Below are 15,179 nucleotides of genomic sequence, written 5' to 3'. Positions count from 1 at the left end.
TTACGATTTTTTGGGATTTTTTTAGGGTTTTTTTAGGATTTTTTCAGGATTTTTAAGGATTTTTTTGGAACTTTTTAGGATTTTTTTTATAGGATTTTTAAAGTATTTTTTGTAGAATTTTTCCATGATTTTTTAAGGATTTTTTTGGAATTTTTAAAGGATTTTTTTAGGATTTTTGAATTTTTTTTTTTTTTGAATTTTCTTAGGATTTTGTGGATTTTTGTTTTTTAGGATTTTTTGGAATTTTTAAGGATTTCTTTAGGACTTTTTAGGATTTTTGTGGAATTTTTAAAGGATTTTTAAAAATGTTTTTTAGGATTTTTTGGGGATTTTTTTTAGGATATTTTAGTGGATTTTTTAAGGATTTTTGTGGGATTTTTTTAGGATTTTTTGGATTTTTTTAAGGATTTTAAAATGATTTTTAAAAGGATTTTTCCTAGGTTTTTTGGAATTTTTTAGGAAGTTTTAAGGGTTTTGTTTAGGATTTTTGTGAGATCTTTAAAAGGATTTCTGGGGAATTTTTTTAGGATTTTTTTAGGATTTTTGTAGATTTTTTAGGAATTTTTAAGGATTTCTTTAGGATTTTTTTAAAATTTTTGTAGGATTTTTCTGGAAATTTTAGGAATTTTTAAGGGTTTCTTTAGGATTTTTTAAGGATTTTTGTGGAATTTTTTAGGATTTTTTTAAGGATTTTTGTGGGGATTTTTGTGGGGATTTTTTTAGGATTTTTTGGAATTTTCTTTAGGATTTTTTTGGAATTTTTTTAGAATTTTTTTAGAATTTTTTTAGAATTTAAAAAAAATTTTTTAGGATTTTTATGGGATTTTTTTAGGATTTTTTTTGATTTTTTTAGGATTTTTGTGGAATTTTCTGGGATTTTTTGGAAATTTTTCGGATTTTTAAATTTTTTTCTGGGATTTTTGTGGAATATTTTTTAGAATGTTTTTTAGGATTTTTAAAAAATGTTTTTTAGGATTTTAGTGGGATTTTTTTAGGATATTTTAGTGGGATTTTTTAAGGATTTTTAAGGATTTTTTTAAGGATTTTTGTGGGGATTTTTTAAGGATTTTTTGGATTTTTTTAGGATTTTTTTAGGATTTTTGTGGGATTTTTTTTAGGATTTTTTTGAATTTTCTTTAGGATTTTTTTGAAATTTTTTAGAATTTTTAAAAAATTTTTTAAAAATTTTTTAGGATTTTTATGGGATTTTTTTTAGGATTTTATTTGAATTTTTTAGGATTTTTTAGGATTTTTGTGGAATTTTCTGGGATTTTTTGGAAATTTTTCGGATTTTAAAATTTTTTTTTAGGATTTTTGTGGAATATTTTTTAGAATTTTTTTAGGATTTTAAAAATGTTTTTTAGGATTTTTTTGGGATTTTTTTAGGATATTTTAGTGGGATTTTTTAAGGATTTTTAAGGATTTTTTTAGGATTTTTGTGGGATTTTTTTAAGGATTTTTTGGATTTTTTTAAGGATTTTTTTAGGATTTTTGTGGGATTTTTTTAGGATATTTTAGTGGGATTTTTAAGGATTTTTTTAGGATTTTTGTGGGATTTTTTTAAGGATTTTAAAAAGATTTTTTAAAAGGATTTTTCTAGGTTTTTTGGAATTTTTTAGGAATTTTTAAGGGTTTTGTTTAGGATTTTTGTGAGATTTTTAAAAGGATTTCTGGGGAATTTTTTAGGATTTTTTTGGGAACATTTAGGATTTTTATAGGATTTTTAAAGTTTTTTTTTGGAATTTTTCAATGATTTTTTAGGATTTTTTGGAATTTTTAAAGGCTGTTTTTAGGATTTTTTAAGATTTTTTTTGGAATTTTCTTAGGATTTTGTGGATTTTTTAGGATTTTTGTAGATTTTTTAGGAATTTTTGGAATTTTTAAGGATTTCTTTAGGATTTTTTTTAAATTTTTGTAGGATTTTTCTGGAAATTTTAGGAATTTTTAAGGGTTTTTTAGGATTTTTTTTAAGGATTTTTGTGGAATTTTTTAGGATTTTTAAAGGATTTTTTTAAGGATTTTTGTGGGGATTTTTTTAGAATTTTTTTAGAATTTAAAAAAAATTTTTTAGGATTTTTATGGGATTTTTTTTAGGATTTTTTTAGTAATTTTTTAGGATTTTTTTAGGATTTTTGTGGAATTTTCTGGGATTTTTTGGAATTTTTTCGGATTTTTAAATTATTTTTTAGGATTTTTGTGGAATATTTTTTAGAATTTTTTCTAGGATTTTTAAAAATGTTTTTAGGATTTTTTGGGGATTTTTTTAGGATATTTTTAGGATTTTAAAGGATTTTAGTGGGATTTTTTTGGATTTTTTTAGAATTTTAGAGGATTTTTAAAGGATTTTTTTAGGATTTTTGTGGAAATTTTTTTTAGGATTTTTAGGGGTTTTTTTCGGGATTTTTTGGGATTTTTTTAGAATTTTTTAGGGTTTTTAGGGATTTCTTGGGGTTTTTTTTTGGGGTTTTTCGAGATTTTTGGGGGTTTTGGGGGATATTTTGGGAATTTCTGGGGGATTTTTGGGGTTTTTTTGGGGTTCTTGGGGATTTTTTGGGGATTTTTTGGAGATTTTCTGGGATTGTTTTGGGGGATTTTTGGGATATTTTGGGATATTTTCCGGATTTTGGGGGATTTTTGGGGATTTTTTGAGGATTTTGGGGATTTTTTTGGGATTTTTCCGGGTTTTTGGAGATTTATGGGGATTTTTGGGGATTTTTTGGGGATTTTTGGAGGAGTTTTTGGGGATTTGGGGGAATTTTTGGGGGTTTTTTGGGTTTTGGGGGAATTTTTGGATTTTTTTGTGAATTTTTGGGGTTTTTAGGGATTTCTTGGGGATTTTTGGGGATTTTTTGGGGATTTTGGGGGATTTTTTTTTGGGTTTTGGGGGATTTTTGGGGGATATTTTGGGGATTTTTTGAGGATTTTTGGGGATTTTTTTTGGGTTTTTCTTGGGTTTTGGGGGAATTTTTGGGGGTTTTTTTTGGTGAATTTTTGGGGGTTTTTAGGGATTTTTTGGGGTTTTTTTGGAGTTTTTCGAGATTTTTGGGGGTTTGGGGGGATTTTTTTGGATTTTTGGGGTTTTTTAGGGATTTCTTGGGGATTTTTGGGGTTTTTTTGGGGATTTCGGGGAATTTTTGGGATTTTTGGGGGATATTTTGGGGGATTTTTTTGGGTTTTCGGGGTTTTTTTGGGGATTTTGGGGATTTTTTTTTGATTTTTTGGGGATTTTTGGGGATTTTTGGGGATATTTTGGGAATTTTTGGGGGATTTTTTTGGGGTTCCTGGGGATTTTGGGGGATTTTTTGGGGATTTTCTGGGATTTTTTGGGGTTTTGGGGGATTTTTGGGGATATTTTCCGGATTTTGGGGGATTTTTCCGGGTTTTGGGGATATTTCGGGGATAATTTGGGGTTTTTTAGGGTTTTTTGGGGGATATTTTGGGGATTTTTTGGGGTATTTTGGGATATTTTGGGATATTTTGGGGATATTTTGGGGGGTTTTAGGGATTTTTAGGGGATATTTTGGGATATTTTGGGGTTTGGGGAGTTTTTAGGGATTTTGGGGGATCTTTTGGGATTTTTTATGGGATTTTTTGGGATATTTTGGGGTTTCAGGGATTTTTGGGGATATTTTGGGATATTTTGGGATTTTTGGGGATTTTTGGGATTTTTTGCGAATTTTTGGGAATTTTTGGGGTTTTTGGGATTTTTGGGGGATTTTGTGGATGTTTTGGGGTCTTTCTGGAATTTTTGGGGGATTTTTCCGGATTTTTGGGGGATATTTTTGGGGGTTTTGGGGGATTTTTGGGAGTTTGGGGGATTTTCTGGGATTTTGTTGGGTTTTGGGGGATTTTTGGGATATTTTGGGATATTTTCCGGATTTTTGGGGTTTTTAGAGATTTTTAGGGGATATTTTGGGATTTTTTGGGGATTTTGGGGATTTTTTGGGAGATTTTTCCGGGTTTTGGGGGTATTTTGGGGATATTTTGGGGGTTTTGGGGATTCTTGGGGGATATTTTGGGGTTTTCAGGATTTTGGGGATATTTTCCGGATTTTTGGGGTTTTTAGGGATTTTTAGGGGATATTTGGGGATTTTTTGGGGATATTTGGGGGATATTTTGGGGATAAATTTGGGGATTTTGGGGGGATTTTTAGGGGATTTTTTTTAGGGATATTTTGGGGGTTTTTATGGGATATTTGGGGATATTTTGGGGTTTCAGGATTTTTGGGGTTTTGTGGATATTTTGGGATTTTCTGGGATTTTTGGGGGGTTTTTAGGGGATATTTGGGGTATTTGGGAATATTTTGGGATATTTGGGGATATTTTGGGGTCTTTTGGGGTTTTTAGGGATATTTTGGGACATTTTGGGGGGTTTTAGGTTTTTTTTGGGATATTGTGGGGATATTTTGGTATATTTTGGGATTTTTGGGGATATTTTGGGGATTTTTGGGGTTTTTAGGGTTTTTTGGGGGATATTTTGGGGATTTTTGGGGATTTTTTGGGGGTTTTAGGGATTTTTTAGGGATATTTTGGGGTTTCAGGGATTTTTGGGGTTTTTAGGGGATATTTTGGGGATTTTGGGGGATTTTTTGGGGATATTTTGGGGTTCTTGGAGATTTTTTTGGGATATTTTGGGGATTTTTGGGTTTTTTTGGGATTTCTTGGGGTTCTTGGGGATTTTTCCGGGTTTTGGGGGGTTTTTTGGGATATTTTGGGGTTTTCGGGGATATTTTGGGATATTTTGGGGTTTTGGGGATTTTTGGGGATTTTTTCCGGATTTTTGGGGATATTTTGCGGATATTTGGGGTTTTTAGGGGATATTTTGGGGTTCTTGGGGATATTTTTGGGTTTTTAGGGATTTTGGGGGGATATTTTGGGATATTTTGGGGTTTCGGGATTTTTGGGGGATTTTGGGGGATATTTTGGGGTTCTTGGGGATATTTTTGGGTTTTTAGGGATTTTTGGGATATTTTGGGGTTTTTGGGATTTTTGGGGTTTTTAGGGGATATTTGGGGATATTTGGGGATATTTTGGGGTATTCGGGGTTTTTAGGGGATATTTTGGGGGTTTTTAGGGATATTTCAGGGATTTTTTGGGATATTTGGGGTTATTTAGGGTTATTTGGGGATATTTGGGGATATTTTGGGGTTCTTGGGGATTTTAGGGTTTTTAGGGGATATTTTGGGATATTTTGGGTATTCGGGGTTTTTAGGGATTTTTGGGGATATTTTGGGGAATTTTTGGGATATTTTGGGATATTTCGGGATTTTGGGGGGATTTTTGAGGATACTTTGGGGTTTTGGGATTTTTGGGGTTTTTGGGGGGATTTTGGGGGTTATTTTGGGGATTTTTCTGGGATTTTTGGGGATATTTGGGGTATTTGGGGATTTTTAGGGATTTTTTTGGGATATTTTGGGGTATTCGGGATTTTTTGCGGTTTCTTTGGGATATTTGGGGGATATTTTGGGGATAAATTTGGGGATTTTTGGAATTTTCGGGGATATTTTGGGGTTTCAAGGATTTTTGGGGATTTTTGGGGTTTTGGGGGATATTTTGGGGATTTTTGGGGATTTTTGGTTTTTTTCCCACATTTTTGGGTTTTTAGGGATTGTTTGGGGATTTTGGGGATATTTTGGGGATGTTTGGGGATTTTTTAGGGATTTTTGGGGGGGATATTTTGGGATATTTTGGGGTTCTTGGGGTTTTTAGGGTTTTTAGGGGATATTTTGGGATTTTTGGGGTTTTGGGGGATATTTTGGGGTATTCGGGGATTTTTGGGGGAATTTTGGGGATATTTTGGGGATTTTCCCAGATTTTTCGGGGATATTTTGAAGTATTTGGGGGTTTTAGGGGATATTTGGGGATATTTTGGGGATTTTTTAGGTTTTTTGGGGGGGGATATTTGGGGGATATTTGGGGATATTTTGGGGATATTTTGGGATATTTTGGGGTTTTTAGATATTTTTTTGGGATTGTGGCGATTTTTTGGGATATTTTGGGATATTTTGGGGATTTTCGGGGTTTTTATGGGGATTTTTGGGGGCTTATGGGGATTTTTAGCGTTTTTTTGGGGGATTTTTTGGGGTTTTTGGGGTTTTGGGGGATATTTGGGGATCTTTTGGGATCTTTTGGGATATTTTGAGGGTTTTAGGGATTGTTGGGGTATTTGGGGATATTTTGGGGAATTCGGGGTTTTTTTATGGGATTTTTTGGGGATATTTTGGGATTTTTAGGGATTTTGGGGGATATTTTGGGATATTTTGGGATATTTTGGGGGTTTTTATGGGATATTTTGGGGATATTTTTGGGGATATTTTTGGGGATATTTTTGGGATTTTTGGGGATAAATTTGGGGATTTTTTTAGGGATATTTTGGGGGTTTTTTGGGAGATATTTTGGGGTATTCTTTGGGGATATTTTGGGATATTTTGGGGGCTTTAGGGGATTTTTTAAAGGGATATTTTGGGGATATTTTGGGGATAAATTTGGGGATTTTTTAGGGAAATTTTGGGATTTTTGGGGCTATTTCGGGGTTTCGGGCTTTACCTGCTCTCCCGGCTCCGCTCCCTCCGTTCTCTCCCCGCTCCCTCCCGGAGGCTCCGCCCGGGTTTTATCCCTGAGAGGAGGGGGCGGAGCCGGGCGGGAAATGGAGGAAAAATGGGGAAAAAAAATAAGGAAAAAATAGGGAAAAAATGGAGAAAAAATGGAGGAAAAAATAAGGAAAAAATGAGAAAAAAAAGGGGGGAAAAATAGAGGAAAAATAGAGGAAAAATGGAGAAAAAAAAAAGGAAAAAATAAGGAAAAAAATTAGGAAAAAATGGAGAAAAAATGGAGGAAAATGGAGGAAAAAATAAGGAAAAATGAGAAAAAAAGGGGGGAAAAATAGAGAAATAAATGAGGAAAAAATAAGGAAAAATGGAGGAAAAATAGTGGAAAAAATAGAGAAAAAAATAAGGAAAAAATGGAGAAAAAATTGAGGAAAAAATAAGGAAAAACGGAGAAAAAATGGAGGAAAAATAGAGAAAAAAATGAGGAAAAAATGGAGAAAAAAAAGGAGAAAAAATGGAGGAAAAATAGAGGAAAAAAAGAGAAAAAAAAGGGGGGAAATAGAGGAAAAATAGAGAAAAAAATAAGGAAAAAAATGGAGGAAAAATAGAGAAAAAATAGAGAAAAAATTGCGGGAAAATGGAGGAAAAAAGGGGAAAAAAGGAGAATAAAATGGGGGGAAAAGGGAGAAAAAAGGGAGAGAAAAGGGAGAGAAAAAAGGACAAAAAAAAGGAGAAAAAATAAGGAAAAAATGGAGGAAAAATGGAGGAAAAAATGAGGAAAAATAAGGAAAAAATGGAGAAAAAATAAGGAAAGAATGGAGAAAAAAAGGAGAAAAAATGGAGAAAAAAAGGGGAAAAAATAAGGAAAAACTGAGAAAAAATGGAGGAAAAATAGACAAAAAAATAAGGAAAAATGGAGAAAAAATTGAGGAAAAATGGAGAAAAAAAGGAGAAAAAAAAAAGGAAAAAATAGGGAAAAAAGGAGGAAAAATGGAGGGAAAAAGGAGAAAAAATAAGGAAAAATGGAGGAAAAAATGGAGAAAAAAATAAGGAAAAAATGGAGAAAAAAAGGAGAAAAAATGGAGGAAAATAGAGAAAAAATAAGGAAAAAATGAGAAAAAAAGGGGGGGAAAATAGAGGAAAAATAGAGAAAAAAAGGAAAAATGGAGAAAAAATGGGGGAAAAATAAGGAAAAACTGAGAAAAAATTGAGGAAAAAGAGAGAAAAAATAAGGGAAAAATGGAGAAAAAAAGGAGAAAAAAATAAGGAAAAAATAGGGGAAAAAAGGAGAAAAAATGGAGGAAAAATGGAGGAAAAATAGAGAAAAAAAAAGGAAAAATTGAGAAAAAATTGCGGGAAACTGGAGGAAAAGAGGAGAAAAAAAAAGAGGAAAAAATGCGAAAAAAAGGAGAAAAAAAAGGGAGAGAAAATGGAGGAAAATGGAGAAAAAAATAAGGAAAAAATTGAGAAAAAATGGAGGAAAAATGGAGGAAAAATGGAGGAAAAAAGGAGGAAAAGAGGAGAAAAAAATAAGGAAAAAATGGAGAAAAAAAAGGAGAAAAAATGGAGGAAAAATAGAGGAAAAAAAGAGAAAAAAAAGGGGGGGAAAATAGAGGAAAAATAGAGAAAAAAAAAAAAAGGAAAAATCGGGAAAAATGGAGGAAAAAAATAAGGAAAAATAGAGAAAAAATAAGGAAAAAATGGAGAAAAAAATGGAGAAAAAATAAGGAAAAACTGAGAAAAAATGGAGGAAAAATAGAGAAAAAATGGGGGAAAAATAGGGAAAAAATAGAGGAAAATTAAGGAAAAAATGGAGAAAAAAATGGAGAAAAAACTGAGAAAAAATGGAGGAAAAAATAAGGAAAAATGGAGGAAAAAATGGAGAAAAAATGGAGAAAAAAATAAGGAAAAACTGAGAAAAAATGGAGGAAAAAATAAGGAAAAAATGGAGAAAAATTGAGGAAAAATGGAGGAAAAAATGAGGAAAAAATAAGGAAAAAATGGAGAAAAAAAATAAGGAAAGAATGGAGGAAAAAATGGAGAAAAAAAGGGGGAAAATAGAGGAAAAATAGAAAAAAAAATAAGGAAAAATAAGGAAAAATGAGGAAAAAATAAGGAAAAAAATTAGGAAAAAATGGAGGAAAAATGGGGGAAAATAGAGGAAAATGGAGAAAAAAATGAGGGAAAAATAGGGAAAAAATAGAGGAAAATTAAGGAAAAAATGGAGAAAAAATGGAGGAAAAAATAAGGAAAAAATGGAGAAAAAAGGGGGGAAAAATAGAGGAAAAATAGAGGAAAAAAAGGAAAAAATGGAGAAAAAAATGGAGAAAAAATAAGGAAAAACTGAGAAAAAATGGAGGAAAAAATAAGGAAAAAATGGAGAAAAAATGGAGAAAAAATAAGGAAAAAATGGAGAAAAATGGAGAAAAAAATAAGGAAAAAATGGAGAAAAAAATAAGGAAAAAATGGAGAAAAATGGAGAAAAAAATAAGGAAAAAATGGAGAAAAATGGAGAAAAAAATAAGGACAAAATGGAGAAAAAAAAAAGGAGAAAAAAATGGAGGAAAAATGGAGGAAAAATGGAGGAAAGAATGAGAAAAAAATGGAGAAAAAAGGGGGAAAAATAGAGGAAAAATAGAGAAAAATAAGGAAAAAATGGAGAAAAAATGGAGGAAAAAATGGAGGAAAAAAAAAGGAAAAATAGAGAAAAAATGGAGGAAAAAAAAGGAAAAATAGAGAAAAAATGGAGGAAAAAGAGAGAAAAAATGAGGAAAAAATAAGGAAAAAATGGAGGAAAAATAGTGGAAAAAATTAGAGAAAAAATAAGGAAAAAATGGAGGAAAAAATAAGGAAAAATAGAGAAAAAAATGAGGAAAAATTAAGGAAAAAATAGAGAAAAAATGGAGGAAAAATGGAGGAAAAATGGAGGAAAAATAGAGAAAAAAATAAGAAAATTGAGAAAAAATAAGGAAAAAATGGAGAAAAAAAGAGGGGGAAAATAGAGGAAAAATAGAGAAAATAAAGGAAAAATGGAGAAAAAATGGGGAAAAAAAGGAGGATAAAATGAGAATAAATTGGGGAAAAAAGGGAGAAAAAAAAGGAGAGAAAAGGAAGAGAAAATGGAGGAAAAAATGGAGAGAAAAAAAAGGAAAAAATAAGAAAAAATGGGGGGAAAAATAGAGGGGAAAAATGGAGGAAAACAGGAGGAAAAAAAGAGAAAAAAACTGAGAAAAAAGGGAGGGAAAAAGGAGAATAAAAGGAGGGAAAAAAGGAGAATAAAATGAGAATAAAATGGGGAAAAAAGGGAGAAAAAAGGGGAGAGAAAAGGAAGAGAAAATGGAGAAAAAATTGAGAAAAATTGAGAAAAAAAAGGAGAAAATGTGGAGAAAAATGGAGAGAAAATGAGGGGGAAAATGGAGAATAAATGGAGAAAAGAATGAGAAAAAATGGAGGAAAAAAGCAGAAACAATGGAGAAAAAAAAGAAAAAGTGGAGAAAAAAGGAGAAAAAAAGAGAATAAAATGAGAAAAAAAAGGAGAAAAAAAGGAGAGAAAATGGAGAGAAAGAGGAGGAAAAATGGACAAAAAATGGGGAAAAAAAGAGAAAAATGGAGGAAAAAAGGAGAAAAAAAGGAGGAAAAATACAGGGAAAAATGAGGAAAAATGGAGAAAAAAGGAGAAAAAGTGGACAAAAAATGGAGAAAAAAGGAGGAAAAAGGGGAATAAAGGAGAAAAGATGGAGGAAAAATGGAGAAAAAATAAAGAAAAAAGGGGGAAAATGAGGAAAAAAGGAGGAAAAATGGTGAAAAAATGGTAAAAATGGAGGAAAAATAAGGAAAAAAGGAGGAAAAATGGAGGAAAAATGGAGGAAAAATAGAGAAAAATGAGGAAAAAATAAGGAAAAAAATGGAGAAAAAATGGAGAAAAAAAGGGAGGAAAAATAGAGGAAAAAAAGGAAAAAAAAGGGGGGAAATAGAGGAAAAATAGAGAAAAAATAAGGAAAAATGGAGAAAAAATGGAGGAAAAATAGTGGAAAAATAGAGAAAAAATAAGGAAAAATTGAGAAAAAATTGAGGAAAAAATAAGGAAAAAATGGAGAAAAAAAGGGAGAAAATGGAGGAAAAATTGAGAAAAAATAAGGAAAAAAAAGGAGAAAAAATTGGGGAAAAAAGGGAAAAAAGGAGAATAAAATGAGAATAAATTGGGGAAAAAAGGGAGAAAAAAAGGAGAGAAAAGGAAGAGAAAATGGAGGAAAAATGGAGAAAAAATGAGGAAAAAATGAGGGAAAAATAGAGGGAAAAAGGAAAAAATGAGGAAAAAAAGGAGAAAAAACGGAGAAAAAAATAAGGAAAAATTGAGGAAAATGGAGAAAAATTGCGGGAAAATGGAGGAAAAAAGGGAAAAAAAAGAGAATAAAATGGGGGGAAAAGGGAGAAAAAAAGGGAGAGAAAATAGAGAAAAAATGGAGAGAAAAATAAGGAAAAAAAGAGAAAAAAATGGGGGAAAAATAGAGGAAAAATAGAGAAAAAAATAAGGAAAAATTGAGAAAAAATTGAGGAAAATGGAGGAAAAAATGGAGAAAAATGGAGGAAAAGAGGAGGAAAAAATAAGGAAAAAATGGAGAAAAAAAGGGGGAAAAATAGAGGAAAAATGGAGAAAAAAATAAGGAAAAATGGAGAAAAAATGGGGGAAAAAAGGAAAAAAAAGGAGAATAAAATGAGAATAAATTGGGGAAAAAAGGGAGAAAAAAGGAGAGAAAAGGGAGAGAAAAGGAAGAGAAAATGGAGGAAAAAATGAGGAAAAAATACGGAAAAACTGAGAAAAAATGGAGGAAAATGGAGAAAAAATAAGGAAAAAATGAGAAAAAAAATGGGTGAAAAATAAGGAAAAATAGAGAAAAAAATAAGGAAAAAATTGAGGAAAAATGGAGGAAAAGAGGAGAAAAAAAGAGAAAAAATGAGAAAAAAGGGAGAGAAAATGGAGGAACAAAAGGAAAAAAGGAGAATAAAAGGAGGAAAAGAGGAGAAAAAGGAGAAAAATGGAGAAAAAATGGAGGAAAAATGGGAGAAAAAAGGGAAAAAAAGGAGAATAAAATGAGAATAAAATGGGAGAAAAAGGGAGGAAAAAAGGGAGAGAAAAGGAAGAGAAAATGGAGGGAAAATGGAGAAAAAATGGAGAAAAAATGGAGAAAAATGGAGGAGAAAAAGGGGAAAAATGGAGGAAAATGAGATAAAAAGGAGAAAAAAGGAAGAAAAAAGGAAAAAAAAGAGAAAAATAGAGAAAAAATGGAGGAAAAAAGGAGAAACAATGGAGAAAAAAAGGAGAAAAAAAAGGGGAAAAGATGGGGAAAAATGGAGAAGAAAAAGGAGAGAAAATGGAGGGAAAAATGGAGAAAAAATGGAGACAAAAATAGAGTCAAAAATAAAAAAATGCAGGAAAAGAAAGGAGAAAAAAAGAGAGAAAAAATGGGGAAAAAAGGAGGAAAAAAGGAGAAAAATGGAGAGAAAAGGAGAAAAAGTGGAGAAAAAATGGAGGAAAAATGGAGAAAAATGCAGGAAAAAAAGGAGAAAAATGGAGGAAAAATGAGATGAAAAGGAGAAAAAAGGAAGAAAAAAGGAAAAAAATTGAGGAAAAATAGAGGAAAAAAGAGGAAAAAAGGAGAAACAATGGAGAATAAAGGGAGAAAAAAAGGGGAAAAATGGAGAAAAATGGGATAAAAATGGAGAAAAAAATGAGGAAAATGGAGAAAAAACGGAGGAAAAAGGAGAAAAAAAGGAGGAAAAAGGAGGAAAAAATTGAGAAAAAATGGAGAAAAATGGAGGAAAAATGAGATAAAAAGGAGAAAAAAAGGAAGAAAAAAGGAAAAAAATTGAGAAAAAATAGAGAAAAAATGAGGAAAAATGGAGAAACAATGGAGGAAAAAAGGAGAGAAAATGGAGAAAAATGGAGGAAGAAAGGAGAGAAAATGGAGAAGAAAAGGGAGAAAATGGAGGAGAAAAAGGAGAGAAAATGGAGGAAAAAATGGCGAAAAAATGGCGAAAAAATAGAGAAAAAACCAAAAAAATGCAGGAAAAGAAAGGAGAAAAAATGGAGAAAAAGGAGGAAAAAAGGGAGAAAAATGGAGAAAAAGGAGGAAAAAAGGGAGAAAAATGGAGAAAAAGGAGGAAAAAATTGAGAGAAAAGGGGGAAAAATTGGAGAAAAATGGAGGAAAAAAGGAGAAAAAAATGGAGGAAAATGGAGGAAGAAAGGAGAGAAAATGGAGGAAAAAATGGAGAAAAATTGGAGAAAAAATGGAGGAAAAAAAGGAGGAAAAAATGGAGAAAATATGGAGAAAAAATGGAAAAAAGGAGAAAAAAAGGGAGAAAATTGGGAGAATAAAATGAGGGAAAAAGAGGAAAAAAGGAGAAAAAAAAGCAGAAAAAATGGAGGAAAATTGGAGAGAAAAAAATGGAGAAAAAATGGAGAAAAATGGAGGAAAAATGGAGAAAAATGGAGGAAAATGGAGGGAAAAAAGGAGAAAAATGGAGGAAAAATGAGATGAAAAGGAGAAAAACAGGAAGAAAAAAGGAAAAAAATTGAGAAAAAATAGAGAAAAAAATGGAGGAAAAAAGGAGAAACAATGGAGAATAAAGGGAGAAAAAAAGGGGAAAAATGGAGAAAAAAGGAGAAAAACAAGGGAAAAAAAGGAGGAGAAAAAGGGAGGAAAAAAAGGAGAAAAAATGGAGGGAAAATGGAGGAAAAATGGAGAAGAAAAAGGAGAGAAAATGGAGGAAAAAATGGAGACAAAATGGAGACAAAAATAAAAAAAATTCAGGAAAAGAATGGAGAAAAAAGGAGAAAAAATGGGGAAAAAATGGGGAAAAAGGAGAAAAAGGAGGAAAAAATTGAGAGAAAAGGGGGAAAAATTGGAGAAAAATGGAGGAAAAAAGGAGAAAAAATGGAGGAAAATGGAGGAAGAAAGGAGAGAAAATGGAGGAAAAAATGGAGAAAAAATTGAGAAAAAATGGAGGAAAAAAGGAGGAAAAAACGAGAAAAAGTGGAAAAAATGGAGAAAAAATGGAGAAAAAATGGAAAAAAGGAGAAAAAAAGGGAGAAAATTGGGAGAATAAAATGAGGGAAAAAGGAGGAAAAAAAAGCAGAAAAAATGGAGGAAAATTGGGGGAAAAAAGGAGGAAAAAATTGAGAAAAAATGGAGAGAAAAGGAGAAAAAGTGGAGAAAAAATGGAGAAAAATTGAGAAAAAAGGAGGAAAAATGGAGGAAAAAAAGGAGAAAAACAGGAAGAAAAAAGGAAAAATTTGAGAAAAATAGAGGGGAAAAATGGAGGAAAGAAGGAGAAACAATGGAGAAAAAATGGAGAAAAAAAGGGGAAAAATGGAGAAAAATGGGAGAAAAATGGGAGAAAAAAATGAGGAAAATGGAGAAAAATGGAGGAAGAAAGGAGAGAAAAAGTAGAAAAATAGAGAGAAAATGGAGAAGAAAAGGAGAAAAATGGAGGAAAAAAAGGAGGAAAAATGGAGAAAAATTGGAGAAAAAACAAAAAAAAGAGGAAAAGAGGGGAAAAAAAGGGAGAAAATTGGGAGAATAAATGAGAAAAAAAGAGGAAAAAAGGAGGAAAAAATGGAGAAAAAACGGAGGAAAAAGGAGGAAAAAATTGAGAAAAAATGGAGAAAAATGGAGGAAAAATGAGATAAAAAGGAGAAAAAAAGGAAGAAAAAGGAAAAAATTGAGAAAAATTGAGAAAAAAATGAGGAAAAATGGAGAAACAATGGAGGAAAAAAGGAGAGAAAATGGAGAATAAAGGGAGAAAAAAAGGGGAAAAATGGAGAAAAAAGGAGAAAAACAAGGGAAAAAAAGGAGGAGAAAAGGGAGGAAAAAAAGGAGAAAAAATGGAGGGAAAATGGAGGAAAAATGGAGAAGAAAAAGGAGAGAAAATGGAGGAAAAAATGGAGACAAAAATAAAAAAATTCAGGAAAAGAAAGGAGAAAAAAGGAGAAAAAATGGGGAAAAAATGGGGAAAAAGGAGAAAAAAAAGGAGGAAAAAAGGAGAAAAAATGCAGGAAAATGGAGGAAAAAGGAGGAAAAAAGGAGGAAAAAATTGGAGAAAAATGGAGGAAAAAAGGAGAAAAAATTGAGGAAAAAAAAGAGGAAAAAAGGAGAAAAATGGAGGGGAAAAAGGAGAAAAAAAGGCAGAAAAAAGGGGAAAAAAGGAGAAAAAGGAGGGGAAAATGAGAAAAAAATAGAGAAAAAAAGGAGAATAAAAGGAGAATAAAATGAGGGGAAAAAAGAGGAAAAAAGGAGAAAAAAAGGAGAAAAAAATGAGAAAAACAGGGAGAAAAACAGGGATTAAAAGGGATTTAATGGGGATTAACAGGGAAGGGAGAAAAGAGCTTGGGGGGGATAAAGGGGGGAATGGAAAAACACAGGAAAAATGGGAAAAACATGGAGAAAATGGGAATAAATGGGAATAAATGATGGGAAAAAAAAACAGAAAAAGTTGGGAATTAATGGGGAAAAAAAGGCGGAAAAGGGGGAAACAATTAGAAAAAAAAAGGGCAGAAACCCAGGGAAAATGGTGAAAAAATGGCAGAAAAATGGGGGGAAAATGGGAGAAAAAACCAGGGAATAAATGGAA

Source organism: Agelaius tricolor, unplaced genomic scaffold (assembly GCF_023055355.1).
Source record: "Agelaius tricolor isolate 1412-34295 unplaced genomic scaffold, bAgeTri1.0.p SCAF_133, whole genome shotgun sequence".
In the NCBI taxonomy this organism is placed as follows: Eukaryota; Metazoa; Chordata; class Aves; order Passeriformes; family Icteridae; genus Agelaius; species Agelaius tricolor.
The sequence above is the reverse complement of the archived record's forward strand: the minus strand, read 5'-3'. Positions refer to the sequence as shown.